Source organism: Manis pentadactyla, chromosome X (assembly GCF_030020395.1).
Source record: "Manis pentadactyla isolate mManPen7 chromosome X, mManPen7.hap1, whole genome shotgun sequence".
Classification (NCBI taxonomy): domain Eukaryota; kingdom Metazoa; phylum Chordata; class Mammalia; order Pholidota; family Manidae; genus Manis; species Manis pentadactyla.
The window spans coordinates 53,560,837-53,587,751 of NC_080038.1; the positions used below are offsets into that span (position 1 = coordinate 53,560,837).

General features: G+C 39.2%; 1 protein-coding gene and 1 pseudogene across 1 annotated transcript in view; one reads left to right on the top strand and one right to left on the bottom strand.

The window, feature by feature from the left end:
* The first annotated feature begins 3,447 nt into the window (after positions 1-3,447).
* Positions 3,448-6,122, top strand: LOC130682035 (spindlin-3-like; annotated as a pseudogene).
* A 131-nt stretch (positions 6,123-6,253) lies between these two features.
* LOC118922721 (negative regulator of P-body association) overlaps positions 6,254-26,915 on the bottom strand; it is a 107,972-nt gene continuing 87,310 nt past the window's right edge. The window contains exon 3 of the transcript XR_008995340.1: positions 6,254-7,052. The gene's annotated coding sequence lies outside the window, so the exon portion shown is untranslated. The remainder of the gene's footprint in view (positions 7,053-26,915) is intronic.

Consider the following 26,915-nt stretch of genomic DNA (forward strand, 5'->3'; position numbering starts at 1 on the left):
AAAAAAGAGAACACAAATAAAATCAGGAAAAAAAAGGAATAGTCATATGGATACTGCAGAAATACAAAGAATTGTTAGAGAATTCTATGAAAAATTATATGCCATCATAACGAACAACCTAGAAGAAACAGAGAAATTCCTAGAACACTACAACATTCCAAGACTGACCCAGGAGAAACACGAAATCTGAACAAATGACCAGCAATGAAATTAAATTGGTAATCAAAAAGGTTCCATATTACAAAAGTCTTGGGACAGATGGCTTCACAGTTGAATTCTACCAAACATTTAAAGAAGAGCTATTGCCCACCAAATATACCAAAACCAGACAAAGGAACTAAAAATAAGAAAATTATAGGCCAATATCCCTGATGAACATAGATGCAAAAGTCCTCAAAAAAAGTATTAGTAAACTCAATTTAAAAAACATCAAAAGGATCATTCACCATAACCAAGTAGGATTTATTCCAGGGATGCAAGGATGATACAATATTTGTAAATCAAACAACATTAACATCACAATAACAAAAGGAAAGGTAAGAGCTATATGATTATCTCATTAAATGCTGAAAAAGAATTTGACAAAATTCAATATACATTCATTATAAAACTCTCAACAAAATGGAAATAGGAAATAGGGGGTGTATCTCAACATAATACAAGCCATGTATGACAAACTCACAGTCAACATCATACTTAATGTTGAAAAACTGAAAGCTTTTCTCTAAGATCAGAAATAAGACCAGGATGTCCACTCTCACCACTTGCATTCAACATAGTACTTGATGTCCTAGACATAGTAATCAGAGAACACAAAGAGTTAAAAGGCATCAAAATTGGTAGGGAATAAGTAAAACTGTTACTATTTTCAGATGACATGACATTATAGATAGAAAACCCTAAAGACTATATCAAAAATTTATTAGAACTAATAACTGGATTCAGCAAAGTTGCAGGGTACAAAATTAATGCACAGAAATCTGTTGCATTCCTATATACTTACAAAAATCTAACAGAAAGAGAAATCAGGAAAATAATTCCATTTATAATTGCATCAAAAAGAATAAAATACTTAGGAATAAATCTAACCAAGGAGGGGAAAGACCTATACTCTGAACAGTATAAGAAACTCCTATGAGAAATTTAAGAAGACACCAATAAATGGAAATCTATCCCATGCTCATGGATAGGAAGAAATAAGGTTGTGAAAATGGCCATCCTTCCCAATGCAATTTACAGATACAATGCAATTCCTATCAAAATAACAAGAGCATTTTTCAATGAACTACAGCAAATATCCTAAAATTCATATGGAACCACAAGAGACCCAGAATAGCCAAAGCAATCCTGAGAAAGAAAAAAGCTGGGGGTATTACACTCCCTGACCTCAAACTATAGTACAAAGCTATGGTAATCAAAACATTATGGCACAAGAACAGACCCACAGATGAATGGAACAGAATAGAGAGCCCAGATTTAAACTCATGCATATATAGTCACTTAATATACAACAAAGGAGCTATGAATATACAATGGAGAATAGACAGCCTCTTCAATAACTGGTGTTGTGAAAACTGGACAGCTACACACAAAAGAATTAAACTGGGTTACTCTTTAACTCCATACACAAAAGTAAACTTGAAATGGATCAAAGACCTGAATGCAAGACATGAAACCATAAAACTCTTAGAAGAAGACATAGGCAAAAATCCCTTAAACATAAGTTTGGGAAGATTTTTCTGGTCACATCTCCTTGGGCAAGGGAAACCAAATAAAAATGAACAAGTGGGACTACATCAAGCAAAAATCTTCTGTACAGCAAAGGAAAAGATAATCAGAACAAAAAGCCTACAAGCAGTATGGGAGAATATATTCATAAATTTTTCCTCTAATAAGGAGTTAACATCAAAAATACATAAAGAAGTTATATGCCTTAACACCAAAAAAATAAATAATCTGATTAAAAAATGGGCAGAGCACCTGAACAGACACTTCTCCAAAGAAGAAATACAGATGGCTAACAGGCACTTGAGAAGACGCTCAACATCACTCACCATCAGAAAAATGCAAATCACCTCATAGCAGTTAGAATGACTACTAACCATAGACAAGAAATAAGAAGTGTTGAAGAGAATGTGGAGAAATGGAACACTCATATACTGTTTGTGAGAATATAAATTGGTGCAGCCACTGTGAAAAGCATTATGGAGGTTCCTCAGAAAACTAAAAATAGAAATACCACTTGACTCAGTAATTCCACTTCTAGGAATTCACCTGAAGAAAACAAAATCTGTGATTGGAAAAGATAAAGCACTCCTATGTTTATCACTGCATTATTTACAATAGCCATAATATGGAAGCAACCTGTGTCCATCAATAGATGAATGGATAAAGAAGAGGTGGTACATATACACAATGAAATATTATTTAGCCATAAAAAAACAAGAAGTCCTGCCATTTGCAGCAACATGGATGGACCTAGAGGGTATTTTGCTCAGTGAAGTAAGTCCGGTGGAGAAGGACAAATACCATATGGTTTCACTTATTCATGCAATATAAAAACAAAGTAAAACCAAATGAACAAAACAGCAGCAGACTCATAGATGCTGAGAGGTGATTGGTAGTTACCTTGGTGGGGCGGTGTTGGGGTGCGTGGGTGGGGAGCATGAGGGAAATAAAGGGGCACAAAATTCTCAATTATAAAATAAGTTGGTCATGGGGATAGTAATACAGTATGGAGAATATAACCAAGATTCTGTAACATCTTTCTACGTTGACAGGTAATAACCCCACTATTGGGCATGCAGATTTAATAATATGGGTAACTGTTAAACCATTGTGTTGTATATTTGAAACCAATATAAGATTGTATATCAATGATATTTCAATTAAAAAACTTAAATATCTAAAGATAGGAGAGAATGGCTAAATTCAGAAAATATCTTTATGCTGGTTTTAGTGAAACTCCTAGAAAACATGTTTCAATCAATATAACTTGAGCAAATGCTTATTCTATGTGGAAAAGGCATGCCATGAAAATGAATATGCAAAGTTACCCAGTTTTGTAAGAGACTATTAGAAAGGCATTTGGAAGTGTTAATGTTTTGCTATGAGCCGTGGGGAATAGGAGGTGGGCTTACAGTTGATTATTTTCTTCTTCATGTCTATATTCTGAATTTTACAAAATGCCTACATTGTTCATACAGTTCTTTATCAATAGGTAAAAAAATAAATAAATAAGTAAAGAAAAAGAAAAAAGAAAAAATTATCCTCAAGAAGTAAAGCCTGGGAACGACCAGACAATAAAAATTACCTAGAGATAGGATCAAGCTAGAAAACTGAACCCTCAAATCTCTTTAAATGATTTTTTAAATTTAAGAATCAATTGCATTCTGTATAAAAAGAGTGAGTCCAGGAAAGCATGGGGAAAAAGAAAGGGCAAATTCCTGGAAGATGAGGCAGGGGCACTAAGGTAGGGGTCGGGGTGAGGGGCGGTGTGGGGAGCTTGGAAGCCCTAAACTGGAGAGGTAGAGTTGTCAGGGAGTGGGGTGGTGTGCAAGGCAGCTCCTGGTTTCAGAAAGGGCCAGGGCCAGGAACCAAGAAGCACCTTCCAGGCCCATGACTGTCGTGGGCCTCAGAGTTGGCTGTGCAAAGTGAAGAGGGAGTGTAGCGCACAATGTTTGACAGGAAGGGAGGCTTCTCTCCTGGCAGGAAGCTGCGCAATGTTTGACAGGAAGAGCGGCAATGGTTGGTGGGAGCCCACTGTGGCAGAGGGGTCACCCCCGCCAGGAATGCGGAGGACTCAAGAGCTGAGTATTGGGGACACCACCGCCATCCTCTTCGTCTTCCCCGCTGTCCTCTTAGACACACTCCTTGCGTGCCATCCTCCTCTCCCAGCACCTGGCTTGTCCCCTGCTTATCTTCCTTGGCCACAGGCTCACAGTGGAGGCAGCAGCGAGGTGTCCAAATAGGACATGTGAGGCCCATGATACCAGGCCCTGGGAAGTCTGTGCCCCTTGACCTGGAGGGGCAGAAGGATTGGGGGTGTGGAGTTTGTCCCTTGTTTCTTTGACCCTAATGTCAGCTCCCTCACTCTAAGGCAGAACGAGCTGGGGAGGAAGGCTACTACTGCAGGCATGCAGCCAGGATGCTTTGATTTCCAGCTTTCCTGTGTAGCTTTCTTGAAAAACTTAGGAGCGAGATCCTGGAGTGCACTAATTAGAAGGAAAAGCTCACTGTGTCTTGCTGTGAAATTATTTTTTCTTAATTTTCTTTCTTGCTACTGTGCTCCTCAGAGGCTGAAGACCCAGTCCAGAAAGGTGGTGGTCCAGGACAGGCACAAGACATGCCAGTATGTTTGTTACCTTGAATAGAAAGGTGGCACACAAGAAGCATAAGAGCAGACTGACCTCTCAGCCTTGGAACAACATCATAGGCTGCAAAATTCGACATGGATGGAGAGATGGAGATGAACCCTTAACACAGTGGAAGGGAACCGTTCTGGATCAGCTATGTGCAAATCCCTCTCTGTATCTTATCAAATATGATGGATTTGACTGTTTGTGGATTGGAACTTCACAGAGATAAAAGAGTGTCATCACTTGAAGTCCTTTCTCATAGAAATCTAGAATCAGTTATATACACTTAACAGAAACTATGATTGGCAAAGCAGTGGAACATTAAAGACAGACGAAGATTGCAAAAATGAATGAAGGGGGATGGTCTTAGCTCAGGCTAAGACCTGTCATGAACACATGGTTTTATTTACCTATGAAAAAGATCCTGTATTATATATGTACCAGCTCTTGGATGATTGTAAAGATGGTAACCTGTGTATCCTTCCAGATTTCAGTGATTCTCCTCCCACAGAGAGGGAACCAGAAGTCATATGCAACCTAGTAGGCCAACAGGTAGAATAGGCCAAAGATGATGGATCCAAGAGGAATGGCAGGGTCATTCATCACGTAGAAGCAAAACCCTCAGTGTACTTCATCAAATTTGATGATGATTTCCATATTTATGTCTGTGATTTGGTAAAAGCATCTTAGAGGCAATCTTGAACTTTGCCAAATATGTAAGATGATTTGTAAAATCTGTACACACAAAAAGTCTTTGACTGCTTTTCAATATATAAGAACAATCTCCTACCTTTTTGCCTGCTTTTGCCTGGCAAAAGATTGTAATTTTGCACCCTCAGACACTTGCGGAAGAAACCTTTTCCCCTTCTCTCTAATCCTTTTAGGAGAATGATTGATTTATCTAATTAGTGAGAAAGTTAAAATCTGACATCCACTGGCCCATATTTTTATCTTGGTGTTATTGATTGATGATAGCTGAACACCTCTTGCCCTCTTCTTTGGGGCACTTGTACTCTGCACTCACTTAAGTGTGAAGCTTCCTGAGATATTCAATGTGACTGGTTAAGTGTCTCTGCAACTTCAACTCTACCCCCAGGTGACTTAAAAGTCTAATTTGGAGAGGAGTGGGAAGCCCATTTTGTTCTCCTGGTGAAGCTGCATTTTCTATTCTAACTGTATTAAAAGTAAGGCTAACATTTTGCTCCCTTTCTGATTCTTGTATTTATTACTCAACTTGGTTCAAAATCAAGAGGGTTATTACTTTCCATTGCAGTACATAAGCAAAGGCTGCAAAACCTTATGAAACTGATAAGAGGGCAAGCATTTTGGAACCTAACTTCAGGTGTACAAATCAAGGTTGGTTATCAATGGCATTAGGGGCTCTGTTGTCTGCAATAGCTCTGGCTTCTCCCTGCAGATACCAAGTGGGTTTTAATAAATGCAGGCTGTATAGGCAGACTTTAGCACAATGGAGCATTAAGCCAGGCTCTAACTAGAGTCTTTAGTCACAGGGTAAAGGCTGGGCTTAGCAAGAGTTGGCAGGCCTGTCCAGGACCCCAAAATGAAAGAACAAAAGTCTGGAATCTAGCTGAGATGGAGAGAGATTCTTTCCTATACCAAGAGAGACTCTGAGAAATTTTAAATTAGGTTTAAGATTTGATTCTTAGGGGACTTTCAAGTCTCAGCATATGAGGTGGGCAAGGCACTTGCTAGAACTAAGAAAGGCTGAATAACAGGATTTGCTTCCTTGTAGGAACTGCTGGGATCATCTGTTATGGTGTTCCAGAAGGACAGTGGAACACACATATTAGAATCAGTACTAGATGATCAATAGGCTTAATGATGTTTTAAGTGCTGGCATTGGTAGATAGAAATATAATAGATATTTGTTGGTGTTTTGTTTTTCAATTTTATTCTGTTTCTTGGCTAGCCCTATGAAACTCATGTGAGGAAAAGGCTGAGCCCTACTGTAGCAGAAGAATAAGTAGAGGAATGGGCCTTGTACCTTCCACTATTGAAAACATTAGTGAAGGTTATTCTAAGACTAGGAAAGAAATTTTGAAAAATAAGCATGGTTTTGGAGAGGAGCTCTGGACAAAGCCAATGGTTCCTCATTGGGTTTCTGATGAAAGTCCCATTAGCAGTAACAGACAGGCCCTGGACTCCTGCAGGTTTGGGTCTGAAACTCAGGACAATACAATCAACCACTTGGAAATATCTTGTAAATTAGTTTAAGTTCACAGGTCACAAAGTCCAGACTACTGACACAGACTGGCATCCTGCTGAGGTTGAAACCAAGAAGATATTCTCTTTTCACCCATGTTTTCTCTATGTATTTTTCTTCCTCTTGATGCCACTAAGTCTGATGAGTTATTTGACTGACAACAGCAATGTGGGTCTGTTTTACACTATGTAATAACCCCTGGGGACATAAATTTGCTTGGGATATATGTTCTACTGGGTGGGTATTAGTGTGCTTCCTAGTTTTTTGGATGTGAGGCTGGTACTGTAATAATCTTATGTCCCATTGACCCTGTGAACTCTTAAAAATGTATGGCCTACAGTTGTGGGGTTAGATTAATTCAGCTTCTGAAGTCCTGAAGGAACTACACACAGTCAAGAGGAAGACAGCCCAGGCTGCAGCTGCTGAAGGAATCCCATATATGTCCAGACATCTTTGTGAAATCTGTGTAGCTGAAATAAGAAAAAACAACAAATTGAGAAAGGCAGTATTTTGGACTTCAATTCCTTTGGACTTTAAAAAAGAAATTTAATTTGGGGCATTAATTTCTCTTTTGGAGTATAATAGTTGGAATATGTTTCATATAGTTCAAATTAAGGCATTTTCATTATGTTTTTGACATTGTATTATTTGGATTATTTTGATACTATCTTTTGGGGTCATTGTATAATCTTTGTAGGTTATGTCAGATAATGTGACTGGACATTATAGTAAATTGGGGATAAACTAGTGAGTGAATTTTCAACCTGGGGTATAATGCGGCATTAGGGTTAACTTAATTATGGTCCTATTCTGACTTATTTCAGAGCCTTCTAGGGGCAAAAACATAAATGCTCACCAGTCCTATACAGGTGAAAGCAGGACATTCCTAACAAACTGCTGGTCTCCTCCAAAGAAGAGAACCAAATTCTATTTGTTAACCATAGTTTTTGCTGTTGGCAGCTGTGATTTAAGGGAACAAAATATCTAAGAGTATGATGGGATATATCTCTGCCTCTCTCCATGTTCCTGGCTCAAGAAAAAAAAAGAGTACTTGCACTTATCATAAATATTTGGAAGAAAATTTCTACCCATCTTTGTTTGCTATTCACTCAGTCTTCCATATGGGAGGAAGAGTAACTTGGTTGAAATTGAGTATAGTGTTATTATGGATAAGCAGCCTAAGCCCCTCTTGGTTCTTGAGCTCATTCCTCTTGGTGAGGTATGGGAAAGACTTCAGTCCTTCACTGTGTAGCTGGGTAAACATCTGCTCTATAGACCCCTCCCTCCCTATGGGGTAGGGGATTCCATTTTCTTCAGACTTGGGGTAAAAGTTCATTTCAGGCCTGGGTCCAAACCATGTTCTCTAGTCCAGATCTGTCAGCAATAAAGATAGTATATATTTTTATTCTTTAAAAAATTTTAATATATAGATTTTTTTGTTAAAAAACCCCACACGCTTCTGGAAAAAATCAAACAGTACAAAAGAGTATACAGTAAAAGTAAGTCTCCTTTCCTCCTTCCCACCCCTGACCTCAGTTCCCCAGTTCCTCTTTCCGAACATAACCAATATTACTAGTTACTGTATATCCTTCCAGAGATAATCCTTGTGTTTACAAGCATTTTGTGTGTGTGTGTGTGTGTGTGTGTGTGTGTGTGTGTGTGTGTGTGTAGGTTTTTTTTAATAAAAATGGTGGCATGCTGTTCTGAACTTGGCTTTTTCACTTAACAATATATTAAAGCCGATACTTTAATCCTTTGATTCCTGTGTATGCTCTTTAGTTGCTTCAGAATCTGGAAGGGAAGTGGGTAAGATTACTTCAAACCTTCAAACCTTCAAACCCCAACATAATTTAATGAAAATTTACATGTCCCTGCAAACCTACCATTTCTGCCAGGCAAATTTTTCTGACTTGTAGAATGTAAAATGTATGTGAACACAATGAATTTTGTGGAAGGAATTCCTTGAGAGAGGCAAGTATATTTTACTGAAGTTACAGGGAGACTCAAACATAAATTGAAGCTATGGGAAAAGTTAAGGTAATATAATCAGTAATCCACAAATGAAATTAAGAGTCATTAATTTTATTCCATTTTGCACTCATATTTACTGCCATGTTCAAATTTATGCTGATAGTTTTTGCTTTTTCTAACAGAATGATTTCCTGCATGTAACAGGAAACCCATGTAAACAGGATTAAATAGTTATCAAGCATGACTGACTCATGCAACTAAAAGGTTCCAGAAGTTAGATGTGCTTCAGGCACAGTTTAATTGGGTTCAAGGTGTGTCTGTGATTCTTTAGTATTTTCCTTTCTCTGTATGTCAGTTTCATTCTTACACTGCCTTTCCTCATTGTAACAAAACTGGACCATCAGTTACAGGCTAGAAAAAGATAAATCACATATATCTTATGGTGCATTCTGAACTGGCTTAGGTCATATACCTGAAACAAAAATTGAAGTCCCATGGATGAAAGGCACTGATTAGCTTATCCAGGACATGTATTTCATCCTTTAACCCAAATGGATTCCTAGTAAAATCAAGGGCATGAGTGAATGCGATGAGCTAATCAAAAATGGCTAGTATGGATTCCTCCTTTGGATGGTCAGTATCCATGGACACCTTTCTTTCCACATACCCACGTTCAAAAATGCCCACACCTACATGTAGTGAATTTATGTCATCCAAAGGTGAAAACCTAAAGTCTTATCCAGTTAACTGCATTTAACATTAAGTTTAAGATCTCTAGTTGATATGCCATCATTTTTAGATCTATCATCCTAGCAGTCTCGTCATGTGTAGTTAAATTGTAAATTACCTTCAGCCCAACATACAATCATGTATACCCAATATACAATTGTTGAGAAATAATAAAAAGACTACCATTTGAAAAAGGAGGAAGTAGGAAAAAATACACAGTATTTTCTGATTTAAAACATACAGGTTGACCCTTGAACAACATTGGTTTGAATTGTGCAGGTCCACTTATATGAATTTTTTTCAGTAAATATATTGGAAATATTTTGAAAAAACATTTTATTTACTCTTGCTTACTTTGTTGTAAGAATACAGTACAGAATACACATAATATACAAAATATGTGTTAACTGACTGTGTTACCAGTAAGACTTCCAGTCAAGAGTAGGCTATAAGTAGTTAAGTTTTGGGGGAGTCAAAAGTTATGTGTGGATTTTTGACAGCACGGGGGCCAGCACTCCTAACTCCTGCATTGTTCAAGGGTCAACTGTATATCATAACCTGTTAGAGAAGGACTGTCTGCTCTGGCAGTAGAGTGAGTTCTCTGGTTATCCAACATCTTTTTGTTCTCTGAAAAGGTCTCCTTTGGAGACATATCTTGGAAGCATGTACTTTCTGTGTGAATGAACAGTTTTATCAGTTTACTTCATCTTATGCCACTTCTTGTGGCTGGAAGTTGTTCTGGGTTTAAAGGTTCTTGTTGTTGACCAGGATTGGAATTTCCTTAATAAAGTAGTTCACAAACTTTAGCATATAATAGAGCTAGAATTATTAAAATACAGATTGCTGGGACACAAAAAACAGAGATTCTGATTCAATAGGTTTAGGGTGGGGTCCAAGGATTTACATTTCTAACAAGTTCTCACAAGAGACCGATGCTGCTCGTCCTGGGACCCCACACTGAGAATCACTAACTTGTAGATGGCAATTGAGTGAGGTCAGAATGATTATTTCCTTAATTTACCTGAGAATAAATTTACTTGGCATGATTGCTAAATGATAAATTTCTGAGCACCACCTTACACTCCCAGACACGCCAAGTGATTCTTATCATCATCAAATACTGATTAGGATATTCTTGTCTAGAAAATTAGGCTTTTCTTGTCCCCGATCTTTTTTCTTGATAAGTCTCCCATCTCCTTGCCTTTGTTCTCATAAAGCTTAGTTTAGGGTAAGGAATTTGGCTTTACCAATCCTACAAGATTTGAAATGACCAAGATTTATTTCAACTAGGATTTTAGGTAACCAGTAACTAAGCTAATAAAGCTCTACTGTTTTCTCTCACTGTTTTCAGACAGGCCAGTTTCAATTATGGAAATAGGTCACCTTTAACCTTCGTCTAAGAAGCATAGATCTGAGGGTGACATGCTCCCCAAGAGAGCACAGAATAGGAGAGACAATGCAGTGAGTAGAATGGACACTAATTCCATGCTCCACTAGCTCTGTGATTTGGGGTGATTTAAGTATCTTTCTAAGCCTATTTTTGCAAGAAATAATCTTTATCTTACTTGATTCTGTTAAGAACTAAATGAAAAACTATACCCTTAGTGTATAACACAGTGTAGGTAAATAGAATTGAATTCTTCCTTGCTCCCACAGGGATAAAGCCCATGTCTATTTTTTTTGAGAGGTCATCTCTCATATTTATTGATCAAATGGTTGTTAACAACAATAAAATTCAGTATAGGGGACTCAATGCTCAATGCACAATCATTAATCCACCCCAAGCCTAATTCTCGTCAGTCTCCAATTTTCTGAAGCATAACGAACAAGTTCTTACATGGTGAACAAATTCTTACATAGTGAATAAGTTCTTACATGGTGAACAGTACAAGGGTAGTCATCACAGAAACTTTCGGTTTTGATCACTCATTATGAACTATAAACAATCAGGTCAAATATGAATATTCGTTTGATTTTTATACTTGATTTATATGTGAATCCCACATTTCTCCCTTATTATTATTACTAATGTTATTATTATTATTTTTAATAAAATGCTGAAGTGGTAGGTAGATGCAAGATAAAGGTAGAAAACATAGTTTAGTGCTGTAAGAGAACAAATGTAGATGATCAGGTGTGAGCCTGTAGACTAAGTGTTAATCCAAGCCAGACAAGGGCAACAAAACATCCACGGATGCAGAAAATTTCTCTCAAAACAGGGGGGGTGAGGTTCTAAGCCTCACCTCTGTTGATCCCCAATTTCCTACCTGATGGCCCCCCTGCGACCGTGCCTGTCTTAGGTTGCTCCTCCCTTGAGGAATCCCACCCATCTCTGGCCAACCAGTCATCCTCCAGGGCCATGCAGGGAAATGTAAAGTTGGTAAGTGAGAGAGAGACAATATTGTTTGAAAAGGTTAGATTTTTACTTATTTGCAGATTTATGCCCTGTGGCTTTTAAGCCCAGTATTTGTCTTGAGGCATCTTTACCACTTGGAAGAATTATGATACTCAGTAAATTCGATATGAGGCACGAACTCTATTCAAGGGTTGAAGAAAGAAGGAAGGAAGAAGAAAAGCGATAGGAGTAGCAGACGGAAGAAAACATGGGAAGATTGATTATTTCATTGACATATCTTCTTGTAGAGTAACTTCAGCATGTATAGGTTTTAAACTACTAATTAAATTGCACACACACATTAACATAATAGGAATACAGTTACATAACCAAACAAGACCCATAATTACCATCCATCTCAAGTGAAACCAAGAAAACCAGTTAGGCACCCTAGGCATTTGTGAAAATTTATCTATGATATGATGGATATTGTCCAACTGAACTTGAACAGTCTGAGAGAAATCAGACAAATTAAAACAACCCATTCCTGGGAACTGTTCACATCCCATATGTTCTTTTGACAGTAGATAGTCTGTAGTTGTAAGATTTTGTAGCGCTACAACTTGCACTTCTCCTAATTCTTGGTTGAGTTCCAACAGTATAGATCCAGTCAAATTTGTTGTTTTACTGTATGCACAGGCCAGCTTAGATATCTCCTTCTTCATTCCCATGGCAAGTCCAGGAACCGGTGGGATGAATGCAGCTACAACTGTAGCAGCGCCTGGACCTTTGTTGAGGTTTTTTGATGAAAATCTTCTGGTATGACTCTTTCAGAGAGTGCTGATGTTGGAAGTTCTTCTTCATATTGTATCTTAGTTCATTTTCTGGGTAGCCAAATTAGGCTTTGATCCTCTGTATAAACACAAACAGACCCTTTGCCCACACTTTGATATGCCCTTTATACAATTGTGTAGAACTCATTGGAGGTCACCACACAGGAACTGCTTTTTTTTTTTTAAGAGAAAGGAATATTATCAGAAAAATGTACCTCCATAGCCGATCATCTGACACCCTTTAAGTGATCAAAATTAAGGATATTTAAAGCATGCATTAATCATTGATTTAGCTGGTTTTATCCTATCAGGGAGTAATAACCCTTTTCTTGCTTTATTCTTTCTCTTGTTATCATTAATCTACACTTACATGAAGAATATTATGTTTACTAGGGTCTCCCCTATACCAGGACCCCACTATAAACCCCTTTACAGTCACTGTCCATCAGCATAGCAAAATGTTGTAGAATCACTACTTGTCTTCTCTGTGTTGTACAGCCCTCCCCTTTCTCCCCCCCTTGCATGCTAATTTTAATACACCCCTTCTTTCCCCCCCCCTTATACCTCCCTACCCACCAATCCTCCCCAGTCCCTTTCCCTTTGGTACCTGTTAGTCCATTTTTGGGTTTTGTGATACCGTTGCTTCTTTGTTCCTTCAGTTTTTCCTTTGTTCTTATACTCCACAGATGGGTGAAATCATTTGGTATTTCTCTCTCTCCGCTTGGCTTATTTCACTGAGCATAATATCCTCTAGCTCCATCCATGTTGTTGCAAATGGTCGGATCTGTTTTCTTCTTATGGCTGAGTAATATTCCATTGTGTATATGTACCAACTCTTCTTTATCCAGTCATCTAATGATGGACACTTGGGTTGCTTCCAATTCTTGGCTATTGTAAATGGTGCTGCGATAAACATAGGGGTGCGTCTGTCTTTTCCAAACTTGAGTGCTGCGTTCTTAGGCTAAGTTCCTAGGAGTGGAATTCCTGGGTCAAACGGTAAGTCTATTTTGAGCCTTTTGAGGACCCTCCATACTGCTCTCCACAGTGGTTGGACTAATTTACATTCCCGCCAGCAGCGTAGGAGGGTTCCCCTTTCTTCCCAAACTCGCCAATATTTGTTGTTGTTTGTCTTTCCGACAATGGCGATCCTTACTTGTGTGAGGTGATAACTCACTGTGGTTTTAATTTGCATTTCTCTGACGACAAGCGACGTGGAGCATCTCTTCATGTGTCTCTTTGCCGTCTGTATTTCTTTTATGGAGAACTGTCTGTTCAGTTCCTCTGCCCATTTTTTAATTGGGTTATTTCTTTTTTGTTTGTTGATGCATGTGAGCTCTTCATATATTTTGGACGTCAAGCCTTTATCGGATCTGTCATTTACAAATATATTCTTCCATACTGTAGGGTTGCTTTTTGTACTATTGATGGTGTCTTTTGCTGTACAGAAGCTTTTCAGCTTAATATAGTCCCTCTTGTTCATTTTTACTGTTGTTTTCCTTGCCCAGGGAGATACGTTATGAAGAAGTCACTCATGTTTATGTCTAAGAGGTTTTTGCCTATGCATTTTTCCAAGAGTTTAATGGTTTCATGACTTACATTCAGGTCATTGATCCATTTTGAATTTACTTTTGTATATGGAGTAACACAATGGTCCAGTTCCATTCTCCTACATGTAGTTGTCCAATTTTGCCAGCACCATCTGTTGAAGAGACTGTTATTTCCCCATTGTATGTCCATGGCTCCTTTATCAAATATTAATTGACCATATATATTTGGGTTAATGTCTGGAGTCTCTAGCCTGTTCCACTGAGCTGTGTCTCTGTTCTTGTGCCAGTACCAAATTGTCTTGATTACTATGGCTTTATAATAGAGCTTGAAGTTGGGGAGTGAGATCCCCCCTACTTTATTCTTCTTTCTCAGGACTGCTTTGGTTATTCGGGGTCTTTGGTGTTTTCATATGAATTTTTGAATTATGTGTTCCAGTTCATTGAAGAATGTTGCTGGTTGTTTGATAGGGATTGCAACAAATCTGTATATTGCTTTGGGTAGGATGGCCATTTTGACGATATTAATTCTTCCTAGCCACGAGCATGGGATGAGTTTCCATTTGTTAGTGCCCCCTTTAATTACTCTTAAGAGTGACTTGCAGTTTTCAGAGTATAGGTTTTTCACTTCTTTGGTTAGGTTTATTCCTAGGTATTTTATTCTTTTTGATGCAATTGTGAATTGAGTTTTTTTCTTGATTTCTCTTTCTATTGGTTCATTGTTAGTGTATAGGAGAGCCACAGATTTCTGTGTGTTAATTTTGTATCCTGCAACTTTGCTGTATTCCGATATCAGTTCTAGTAGTTTTGGGGTGGAGTCCTTAGGGTTTTTTATGTACAGTATCATGGCATCTGCAAATAGTGACAGTTTAACTTCTTTTTTACCAATCTGGATTCCTTGTATTTATTTGTTTTTTCTGATTGCCATGGCTAGGATTTCCAGTACTATGTTAAATAACAGTGGGGAGAGTGGGCTTCCCTGACTAGTTCCCGATCTCAGAGGAAATGCTTTCAGCTTCTCGCTGTTCAGTATGATGTTGGTTGTGGGTTTATCATAAATGGCCTTTATTATGTTAAGGTACTTGCCCCCTATTCCCGTTTTGCTGAGAGTTTTTATCATGAATGGATGTTGAATTTTGTCAAGTTCTTTTTCAGCATCTATGGAGATGATCATGTGGTTTTTGTCTTTCTTTTTGTTGATGTGTTGGATGATGTTGATGGATTTTCGAATGTTGTACCATCCTTGCATCCCTGGGATTTATCCCACTTGGTCATGGTGTATGATCCTTTTAATGTATTTTTGAATTTGGTTTGCTAATATTTTGTTGGGTATTTTTGCAACTACGTTCATCAGGGATATTGGTCTGTAGTTTTCTTTTTTGGTGGGGTCTTTGCCTGGTTTTGGTATTAGGATAATGTTGGCTTCATAGAATGAGTTTGGGAGTATTCCCTCCTCTTCTGTTTTTTGGAAAACTTTAAGGAGAATGGGTTTTATGTCTTTCCTGTATGTCTGATAAAATTCCGAGGTAAATCCATCTGGCCCGGGGGTTTTGTTCTTTGGTAGTTTTTTGATTACCGCTTCAATTTCGTTGCTGGTAATTGGTCTGTTTAGATTTTCTGTTTCTTTCTGGGTCAGTCTTGGAAGGTTGTATTTTTCTAGGAAGTTTTCCATTTCTCCTACGTTTCCCAGCTTGTTGGCATATAGGTTTTTGTACTACTCTCTAATAATTCTTTGTATTTCTGTGGGATCCGTCGTGATTTTTCCTTTCTCGTTTCTGATACTATTGATTTTTGTTGACTTTCTTTTCCTCTTAATAAGTCTGGCTAGAGGCTTATCTATTTTGTTTATTTTCTCGAAGAACCAGCTCCTGCTTTCATTGATTTTTGCTATTGTTCTATTCTTCTCAATTTTATTTATTTCTTCTCTGATCTTTATTATGTCCCACCTTCTGCTGACCTTAGGCCTCATTTGTTCTTCTTTTTCCAATTACGATAATTGTGACATTAGACCATTCATTTGGGATTGTTCTTCCTTCTTTAAATATGCCTGGATTGCTATATACTTTCCTCTTATGACTGCTTATGCTGTATTCCACAGTAGTTGGGGCTTTGTGTTGTTGTTGTCATTTGTTTCCATATATTGCTGGATCTCCATTTTGATTTGGTCATTGATCCATTGATTATTTAGGAGCGTGTTGTTATGCCTCCATGTGTTTGTGAGCCTTTTGCTTTCTTTGTACAGTTTATTTCTAGTTTTATGCCTTTGTGTTCTGAAAAGTTGGTTGGTAGGATTTCAATCTTTTAGAATTTACTGAGGCTCTTTTTGTGGCCTAGTATTTGGTCTATTCTGGAGAATGTTCCATGTGCACTTGAGAAGAATGTGGATCCTGTTGCTTTTGGATGTAGAGTTCTGTAGATGTCTATTAGGTCCATCTGCTCTACTGTGTTGTTCAGTGCCTCTGTGTCCTTACTTATTTTCTGTCTGGAGGATCTGTCCTTTGGAGTGAGTGGTGTGTTAAAGTCTCCCAGAGTGAATGCATTGCATTCTATTTCCTACATTAGTTCTGTTAGTATTTGTTTCAGATATGTTGGTGCTCCTGTATTGGGTGCATATATATTTGTAATGGTTATATCCTCTTGTTGGACTGAGCCCTTTATCATTATGTAATGTCCTTCTTTGTCTTTTGTTACTTTCTTTATTTTGAAGTCTGTTTTGTCTGATACCAGAATTGCCACACCTGCTTTCTTCTCTCTGTTGTTTGCTTGAAATATCTTTTTCCGTCCCTTGACTTTAAGTCTGTGCATGTCTTTGGGTTTGAGGTGAGTCTCTTGTAAGCAGCATATGGATGGATCTTGCTTTTTTATCCATTCTACTACTCTGTGTCTTTTGATTGGTGCATTCAGTCCATTTACATTTAGGGTGATTATTGAAAGGTATGTACTTATTGCCATTGCAGGCTTTAAGTTTGTGGTTACCGAAGGTTCAAGTTTAGCTTCTTTACTATCTTACTGTCTAACTTAACTCGCTTGTTGTGCTATTATAAACACAGACTGATGATTCTTTATTTCTCTCCCTTCTTATTCCTCCTCCTCCATTCTTCATATGTTGGGTGTTTTGTTCTGTGCTCTTTTTAGGAGTGCTCCCATCTAGAGCAGTTCATGTAAGATGCCCTGTAGAGGTGGTTTGTGGGAGGCAAATTCCCTCACATTTTGTTTGTCTGGGAATTGTTTAATCCCTCCTTCATATTTAAATGATATTCGTGCTGGATACAGTAGTCTTGGTTTGAGGCCCTTCTGTTTCATTGCATTAAGTATATCATGCCATTCTCTTCTGGCCTGTAGGGTTTCTGTTGAGAAGTCTGATGATAGCCTGATGGGTTTTCCTTTGTAGGTGACCTTTTCTTCTCTCTGGCTGCCTTTAATACTTTGTCCTTGTCTTTGATTTTTGCCATTTTAATTATTATATGTCTTGGTGTTGCCCTCCTTGGATCCCTTGTCTTGGGTGTTCTGTGTACCTCTGTGGTCTGAGAGGCCATTTCCTCCCCTAGTTTGGGGAAGTTTTCAGCAATTATTTCTTCAAAAGCACTTTCTATCCCTTTTTCTGTCTCCTCTTCTTCTGGTACCCCTATAATGCAGATATTGTTCCGTTTCGATTGGTCTCTCTGCTCTCTTAGAATTCTTTCATTCCTGGAGATCCTTTTATCTCTCTCTGCATCAGCTTCTCTGCGTTCCTCTTCTCTGTTTTCTAGTCCATTAATGGTCTCTTGCATCTCGTCCATTCTGTTTTGAAGTCCTTCCAGATCTTGTGTTATTTCTGCATTCTCCTTTCTTAGTTCTTGCATATTTCTCTGCAAGTTCATCAGCATGGTTATGACTTTTGTTTTGAATTCTTTTTCAGGAAGACTGGTTAAATCTTTCTCCCCAGGTTCCTTCTCTGGGGAAGATGTAGCAGATGCCGAAGCTGTCTGGGTTAGTCTTGTCTGGATCAAATTTTTTTGCCTTTTCATGTTGATAGGTGCTATTGACTGCCAGCTGGGAGAGCCAAACTTTCCACTTGCTACTGGCCTTTCTTTACTGGGACAACTGCGACCCCTTGTGGCTTGTGTTGGTCAATTGCATTTAGACTGGGTCTGTGTGTCTTGCCCGGCCGGTACAGAGGAAGCTCTCTTGCTGAGTGCGTGGCCAGGCTCAGGCTGCTTCTCTGCTATGGCAGCTCCCTGGGGGGTAATGGATGGGGGACTGTTTGGCTGTTTACCTCCATGAGGGGTCTCAGAGCTGTTTCCCAGGGGGTTAGTGCGCCCGGGTTTCCCTGGAGTTTCCAGCTGCTGTACTGTGACCTCGGTTGTTTCCGTCCAGCTGTTGCATCCCTGTCCCTTTAAGACTTTCAAAAACCACTTGCTTTTCTTTGTCACAGGGGCATCAGCTTCAGGACCCACTCAGAGGTCTTGCTGCCCTGTTTCCCTAGTTTACAGCCCTCCATGCATGCACTGTGTCTACGCTCTGGTGCGGATGGCTAGGGCTGGGTGTTTTGCAGTCCTGGGCTCCCTCTCCCTCTCCGCTCCAACTCCTGTCCTCCCACTGGGAGCTGGGGTGTGGGGCACTCAGGTCCCGCTGGGCCGGGGCTTGTATCTTACCCCTTTCACCAGGCACTGGGCTCTCGCACGTGTGGATGTAGTCTGGCTGTTGTCTTGTGTCTTCTGGTCTCTCTTTTACGATTAGTTGTATTTGTTGTATTTTCAAAAATATAAATGTTTTTGGGAGGAGATTCCCACTGTCCTACTCATACTGCCATCTTAGCTCTGCAACCATGTCTTTTTGGTAAATCTTTATATTCATCAATGCTACTATATCACTTAACTGGTGAATTATAGTCCAGAAATCCTATTACTAAAAGTGACTTTAAATAGTTCTTTGGATGTACATAGTTCTTTCCTTTCATACTAAAAACTTTCCCAGGGAGCTCATTATTCTTCATAACATTCCTGAGTGTTTAGAGCAGAGTGTTATCCTATTTTGTAGATTCAATCATTCATTTATTCAAATACTTTCTGATTGACTTGGTCAATAGTGATGAAAGAGATAAATAAGTTCCACACTTTCAGGGAGCTTAAATTCTCACAGGGGGAAAAACACAACAAAGATGTGGAAAAATAAACTGTATAATTTCAGAGAATGATAAGTTGTATGAAGAAAACACAGCAAAGCAATGGAATGGAGTGTAATTGAAATAAAGAAACTTCTTCAGCTCAGGTTTGTCAGAAAAAGGCCTGAGTGGATATATGAGGAGATAACCGAATGATGAGAAGCCAGCCAATGACACAATTTGAAGGAGGAGCAAAATAAAGAGAAAAACATGTTGAAAGTCTGAGATAGCTGAAATCATTTATCCATGGTTATTAATTCAGTCATGTACTTAATACTGAGGTCTATAGCTCATGATTCCTCTCTACTGTTCTGTACAGTTGACTATGTCACTGTTATTTTCTGGTAATTTTTGGAGGTCAAAAGACAAACAATATGTTTTTGTATTTTTTCAATTGTTACCCTGAACCTAGAGATGAAATGAAGAGCCAAAAATCAATGATTAGATGGAAACAGGGCAAATTTCTTCCCCTCCACCAAATCCAGGAAACAAATGCACAGCAGAGAGTTAAAATTAAAGCCCATAAATAATATAAGGAATGTGTTTATTTATTTTTGTGGTTACACTTTCAAGCACACATTACAAGACATTTGTACCATTTAGTTTATATCGTTAACCTCTGGGGGGTGGTCAGATGTCAGTAGCATTTATTGAACGCCAGGCACATCTTATTCTTCACAGGATACTGAGGGCTAAGTGTTATATCTTAAGTTTACAGATATGGCAATCAAGCTTAGAAAGAAAAAGGAAATCAGAGTCACACAGCTAGTAAGAGTGCTGAATATGAACCTAGGTCTCCCGATGCCAAGTGCTATTCTAATTACTATTTTTGCTTGCATATTCATTGAAAAATGGGGAAGGAGCAAGGGAATCAAGGGAAAATTCAAAGTGATTTATTTACAGCTGTGGTCTTCCTCTCTCAACACATATTTGTCCTTAGTGTTAAATCTGCTTTATTCATTCAACAAATTTGTTTAGCACCTAGTTTGTTCCAGGCACTGTAACCAAGCACTCAGGATATTTCAGTGAGTGAAGCAGTCAATGATCACCGTCCTCATGGGGCTTAAATGCAAACAAGTGGAGGCTGACAATAAACAATAAACATAATAAGTAAATAATTTATATGGAGGTCAGAAAGTGACATTATAAAAATTTTGTTCTATTATAAACAAAAAGGCAACTAGAGCAGAATGAGAGGTAAGTGGAGTGGTGGGTTGAAATATTTAATGGGGTGGTTAGGGTAAAAGTTCATAGAGAAATTGATATTTGAGCAAAGAAATAAAGGAAGTGAGGGCGTTAGCCAAGCGTGTATCTAGAGAAAGAGCATTCCAGGCAAAAGGCACTGCTAGAGGAAAGGCCCTAAGGTAAGTATGTTCTTGGCATGTTCAAAAATCAGCAAGAAGGCTACTTGTCTGGAGCTACATAAATGAAGGGGGTGGCCAAAGGAGAAGTGAGAGAGGTAAAAAGGGTTCAAATCATATATCTTGTAAGGCACTGTTGAGACTCTGAAGGACATGAGAATCATGTCATGAGTTGGGTTTCCCAGGGAACAAATTCTGAAACAAAGCTAATCCTCCAGAAAATTTATTAAGCAACGCCTTTGGGGTTAACACCAGTGGAAGAAATTAGAAAGAAGCAGGAGCACTGAGGGAGAAATCAAGCTCTGATAAAGACTCAACAACAGTGTCACCAACAAACTCATATGCTGATTAATCATTGGATGTAGGCTGCCCTGTGAAAGGATGCAACCTTGGAAAAGGCTACTTTCTGCAGATGAGGCAATCCTTAATGGGGTAATGTCTGTCAATGAAGAGGAACCTGGATATTATACCACCATGACTACAGGTCCATTACATATTTTAAGCAGATAGTTGACCTGATTTGTGTTTTTAAAGGATCTCTCTGATGCTTTGAGCAAAGGCTGTATAAAGAGAAAAGGGAACTACTTAAGGCATTGCAGGGAGCCCAGGTGAAGTGTGAGATGATGATATCTGAGATGTAATAAGGTAGGTGGTGAGAAGAATTTGGATTTTGGATATATTTTTAACTAAAAGCCAGGAAGATTTTCTCACAAATTGCAAGTGGAATATGAGAGAAATAGAGGAGTCATGGATAGCTCCAAAATTTTTGGACTAAACAACTGGAGGGATGGAGTTGTTATTAACAGAGATTATGAAGGCTTTAGTTTGGGTGGGTGTACAGGGGAGATCAGGAACTCAGTCTGGGGGTGGGTTGAGTTTGATGTGTTTTTCAAACCTCTAAGTGAAGATGTTGAACAGTTATTGAATATGTGAATATGCTGTTCAGAAGAGAGGTCTGACTGAGTTAGATACATAAATTTTGGGGTTTCTGTATACACATTGTATTTAAAGCCATGGGACTGTATGCAGTCACCCTAGAGAATGAGGGTACATAGAGAAGACCATATGACCATGGGCAGGGCTCTGAGCAACAAAGTGATCAGGAAGAAGAGATACAAGCAAAAGAGTCAAAGAAGTCACCATCAGTGAAGTAGCAGTTAAACAAAGAATGTGGTATCATGGAAGTCCTTTCTTTGCCCCCTAAATCTCTTTTGTCACCTGCCCCTTAAATCTCTTTCCAACAAACCATTTACATTACATCTCAAATGTCATCTCCAAGATGCTTTTCAGCTCCATGGAATAAAAATGCCCAAAACCAAAACATCGCATATGACATTCTTTTCACTGCATCAGGGTAATGTGTCCACCAGTCTGAGCACTGACAGCTCATTTCTTCCTCAGATTCCTCTAAAGCTGGAAAGATTTTGAGAGACACTGGGGTTTCCCTTGCCTCACACCAATGTTATGAATGAAACCTTCAGAATAACAGCATACACTTAGAAGGTAAGAGGTTTATTTTTTATATTTCTTTCTAACCCACAACACAGCAGAAAACACATGGATAAGATGGGATAAGTGTCACTCTTAGTGTGTCTTAGTCAAAGGGAAAGGGGAGTGGGCTGCCAAAATCTAGCTCAAAATTCAGTTGACTATGCACAAAGGAGGAGGTCAGAGACTATAAAAGAAAGCTCTTTTTCATGTGAGACCTTATTATATCAGCCCTTTTGTTACACACATAGCCAGGCCATACACAGATGCTATAATTCAGCATTTTGGCTCATCCTACCAGTATTTAGTAATGCAATACACAGTATCTCTGGTGAAGAAGGTGTCACCAGGGTCCTCATGAGTCACCCCTGACAGTGGCATAGTACTGCCTTTGCAGAGGCTTCATCCAGATCTACTTAAGCTGTTGATTCCTGTGGATATTTCTTGATTTGTTATTTGCTTGATATTTATTGATTTTCATGGATTTATTTGTTGACTATAGGATCCCCCTTGCTTAAACACTGAAGTAATCAAATCACTGTGTGCACAGTCAGACTCAGCCAGTAATATAATTCATATTGTTCGTGGCTCACTCATTTCTCAGATCTCAAATATTTGATATAGGGTCCATTTCCCTAAGATTGTAACATTTCCTTATGAGGCTCTCTTCTACATATGAAGAGAGGGAGGACATAAGGAATAGTGGGATGGCTAGTGGAAGAGTAGAGAGCTTCCATTTTCTAATCCTCATCTCTCTTCTCTCTGGTCCTCTTTCTTCTCCTGATTCACTAAAATGTCAGTGTCCCACAGAAATGAGTACCACCAGCTAGCAGGCAAGAAAAGAACAGATGTCGCAAGGTAGACTATGTTGATAATTATCACCCTGGACAAGGAAAGGCAGGCATTGGAATTAATTTTAATGGATCAGAATTCCATCTGAAATGGATACCTCTTCTTAAAATAAATTGTTTCACAGAATGGAAGAAATTAAGTTTGTAATTTAGCATGAAAAATGGGGACACCGGTTTGTATGGCAATGCTACATAATTCACCTGGAATAAAGACAACATTTTCAGCCTGGCATTTGAGGCCCTTAATGAGTGGGTCCTTTTTCCCTTTCCAGCCTATTTACTACTTCTGTACTATTTACTACTACTTCCTTCTTCTCATGCTCCAGGCCATTTCACTCAACATTCTAAGTTGTTTCAAATCTCTTGGTTTTTGCACTTTCTGTTCCTCCTGCCTGGGATGTTCTTTCTTCCACTACATTTGCTAATGAAAATATGCTCAATTACTCAGGACTTCACTTAAACATTTTGTCTTTGAAATCTTTCCTTAATGCCCCAACATAGTCAGTTGCTCCCTACTTTGTACTTACATAGCTTCCATCCCTCTGTTATAGTACTTACCACAAATTCTTGTACCCCCTGAATGACAACTCTGTGAGCTTTTCAGGCGCAATAGCTCTGTGGTCTGATACAATTTCATTTTCTAAACATTGCCCAGCAGAACCAAAGTTCCTTCTGGAGCATCAAGAAGTTTTCTTTTTTCTTTTTCTGTTTTTGGTTTTGTTCTGCTTGGGACTAGCTAGCTGTCTGAAAGAGGCAATCCTGGCTCTGGGTCTTTTCCCCTTAAAAAAAAAAAAGAAAGAAAAATTTGCCATGATGGTGCATAGAAGCACTGAGAAGGGAGAGAGAGCTGAGGTCACAGTAAGAATCTTGTGGCCATTTTCTCAGATGATACTGCCAGTGCTTTTTTTTTGTATCATTAGTCTACAATTACATGAGGAACATTATGTTTACTAGGCTCCCCTCTTCACCAAGTCCCCCCCACAAACCCCATTACAGTCACTGTCCATCAGCATAGTAAGATGCTGTAGACTCACTACTTGTCTTCTCTGTGTTGCACATCCCTCCCCATGCCTACCCCCACATTACACATGCTAATCGTAATGCCCCCTTTCTTTCACCCCAACCTTATCCCTCCCTTCCCACCCATCCTCCCAGTCCCTTTCCTTTTGGTAACTGTCAGTCCATTCTTGCATTCTGTGATTCTGCTGCTGTTCTGTTCCTTCAGTTTTTTCTTTGTTCTTATACTCCACATATGAGTGAAATCATTTGGTACTTGTATTTCTCTGCCTGTCTTATTTCACTGAGCATAATACCCTCTAGCTCCATCCATGTTGTTGCAAATGGTAGGGTTTGTTTTTTTCTCATGGCTGAAAAATATTCCATTGTGTATATGTACCACATCTTCTTTATCCATTCATTTACTGATGGACACTTAGGTTGCTTCCATTTCTTGGCTATTGTACATAGTGGCTTTTGGCTGTAGAGTTCTATAGATGTCTATTAGGTCCATCTGTTCTAGTGTGTTGTTCTGTGCAACTGTGTCCTTACTTATTTTCTGTCTGGTGGATCTGTCCTTTGGAGTGAGTGGTGTGTTAAAGTCTCCTAGAACGAATGCATTGCATTCTATTTCCTCCTTTAATTCTGTTAGTATTTGTTTCACGTATGTTTGCGCTCCTGTGTTGGGTGCATATATATTTATAATGGTTATATCCTCTTGTTGGATTGAGCCCTTTATCATTATGTAATGTCCTTCTTTATCTCTTGTTACTTTCTTTGTTTTGAAGTCTATTTTGTCTGATACTAGTACTGCAACACCTGCTTTTTTCTCCTTGTTGTTTGCATGAAATATCTTTTTCCATCCCTTGACTTTCAGTCTGTGCATGTCTTTGGGTTTGAGGTGAGTCTCTTGTAAGCAGCATATAGATGGGTCTTGCTTTTTTATCCATTCTATTACTCTGTGTCTTTTGATTGGTGCATCCAGTTCATTTACATTTAGGCTGATTACTGAAAGATATGCACTTATTGCCATTGCAGGCTTTAGATTCATGGTTACCAAAGGTTCAAGGTTAGCTTCTTTACTATCTTACCATCTAACTTAACTTGCTTATTGGGCTCTTATAAACACAGTCTGATGATTCTTTATTTCTTTCCCTTCTTATTCCTCCTCCTCCTCCATTCTTTATATGTTAAGTGTTTTATTTTGTGCTGTTTTGTGTTTCCTTTGACTGCTTTTGTATATAGTTGATTTTATTTTTTGCCTTTAGTTAGTATTTGGTTGGTCTGCTTTCTTTGCTGATTTTATTTCTCTGGTGACATCTATTTAGCTTTAGGAGTGCTCCCATCTAAAGCAGTACCTCTAAAATACCCTGAAGAGGTGGTTTGTGGGAGGCAAATTCCCTCAACTTTTGCTTGTCTGGGAAGTGTTTAATCCCTCCTGCATATTTAAATATAATCATTCTGGTTACAGTATTCTTGGTTCAAGGCCCTTCTGCTTTATTGCATTAAATATATCATGCCATTCTCTTCTGGCCTGTAAGGATTCTGGTGAGAAGTCTGATTATAGTCTGATGGGTTTTCCTTTGTAGGTGATCTTTTTTCTCTCTCTGGCTGCCTTTAATCCTCTGTCCTTGTCCTTGATCTTTGCCATTTTTATTATTATGTTTCTTGGTGTTGTCCTCCTTGGGTCCCTTCTGTTGGGAATTCTGTGTGCTTCCATGATCTGAGTGACTATTTCCTCCCCCAGTTTGGGGAAGTTTTCAGCAATTATTTCTTCAAATACACTTTCTATCCCTTTTTGTCTCTCTTTTTCTCCTGGTACCCCTATAATGCAGATATTGTTCCATTTGAATTGGTCACACAGTTCTCTTAATATTCTTTCATTCCTGGAGATCTTTTTATCTCTCTCTGCTTCAGCTTTTCTGCATTCTTGTTTTCTGCTTTCTATTCCATTAACGGCCTCTTGCTCCTCGTACATTCTGCTTTTAAGTCCTTCCAGAGATTGTTTTATTTCTGTATTCTCCCTCCCATGTTTATCCGTTAGCACTTGCATTTTTCTCTGCAGCTCCATCAGCATGGGTATGACCTTTATTTTGAATTCTTTTTCAGGGAGATTGGTTAAATCTATTTTCCCAGGTTCCCTCTCAGGGGATGTCTGTGTGATTCTAGTCTGGATCAAATTCTTCTGCTTTTTCATGGAGATAGAGGTAGTCATGTGCAGTTGGCACGTGTGTTAGCTGAGAGAACAAAGTCCCTTCCCGCTTGCTTGTCTCCTTCTTCTCCTGCAAGAATGGCGACCCCTAGTGGCTTTTGAAGAGCAGCTGCGTGCCGAAGGGTTCTCTGAGTCTGGCCCAGGCGGCTGTGGGGGAGGCTCTGCATGGCTGCTGTGGTCATGGCCATCTCAGGCTGCTGCTCCGCTATGGTGGGGCCACGTGGAGAGGGAACAGGCGGGAGGCTGTTTATCATCATGAGGGGCTTCAGAGCTACACTGCTGCCCAGGGGGTTAGGGCGCCCACAGTTCCCAGGGATTTCCAGTTGCTTGGCTGAGGGTGCTGGGATGCTTCCATACAGCTGTGAGGCTCCTGTCACTTTAAGACTTTCAAAAAGCACTCGCTTTTCTTTTGTCCCTGGGGCACCAGCTGTGGGAACCTGCTCACAGGTTTTACTGTTCAGTTTTCCTAGTATGCAGCATACCACACACTGTGTGTCTGCATTGCCAGTGCGGATGACTAGGGCTGGGTATTTAGCAGTCCTGGACTCCCACTCCCTCCCTGCTCTGACTCCTCTCCTCCTGCTGGGGAGCTGAGGTGGGGCACCCACTCAGGTCCCACAGGGCTGAGGCTTGTGTCTGACCCCCTTCATGAGGCGCTAGGTTCTCACAGGTGTAGATGTAGCCTGGCTGCTGTACTGTATCTTCTGGTCTCTCTTTTAGGAATAGTTGTATTTGTTGTATTTTCAAAAATATATATGGTTTTGGGAGGAGATTTCCACTGCCCTACTCACACTGCCATCTTGGCTCCTCCTTGCCAGTGCTTTTGTGAGTACAGAAATTTGCCTCCCTTTTCCTATAAGAATAAACTGA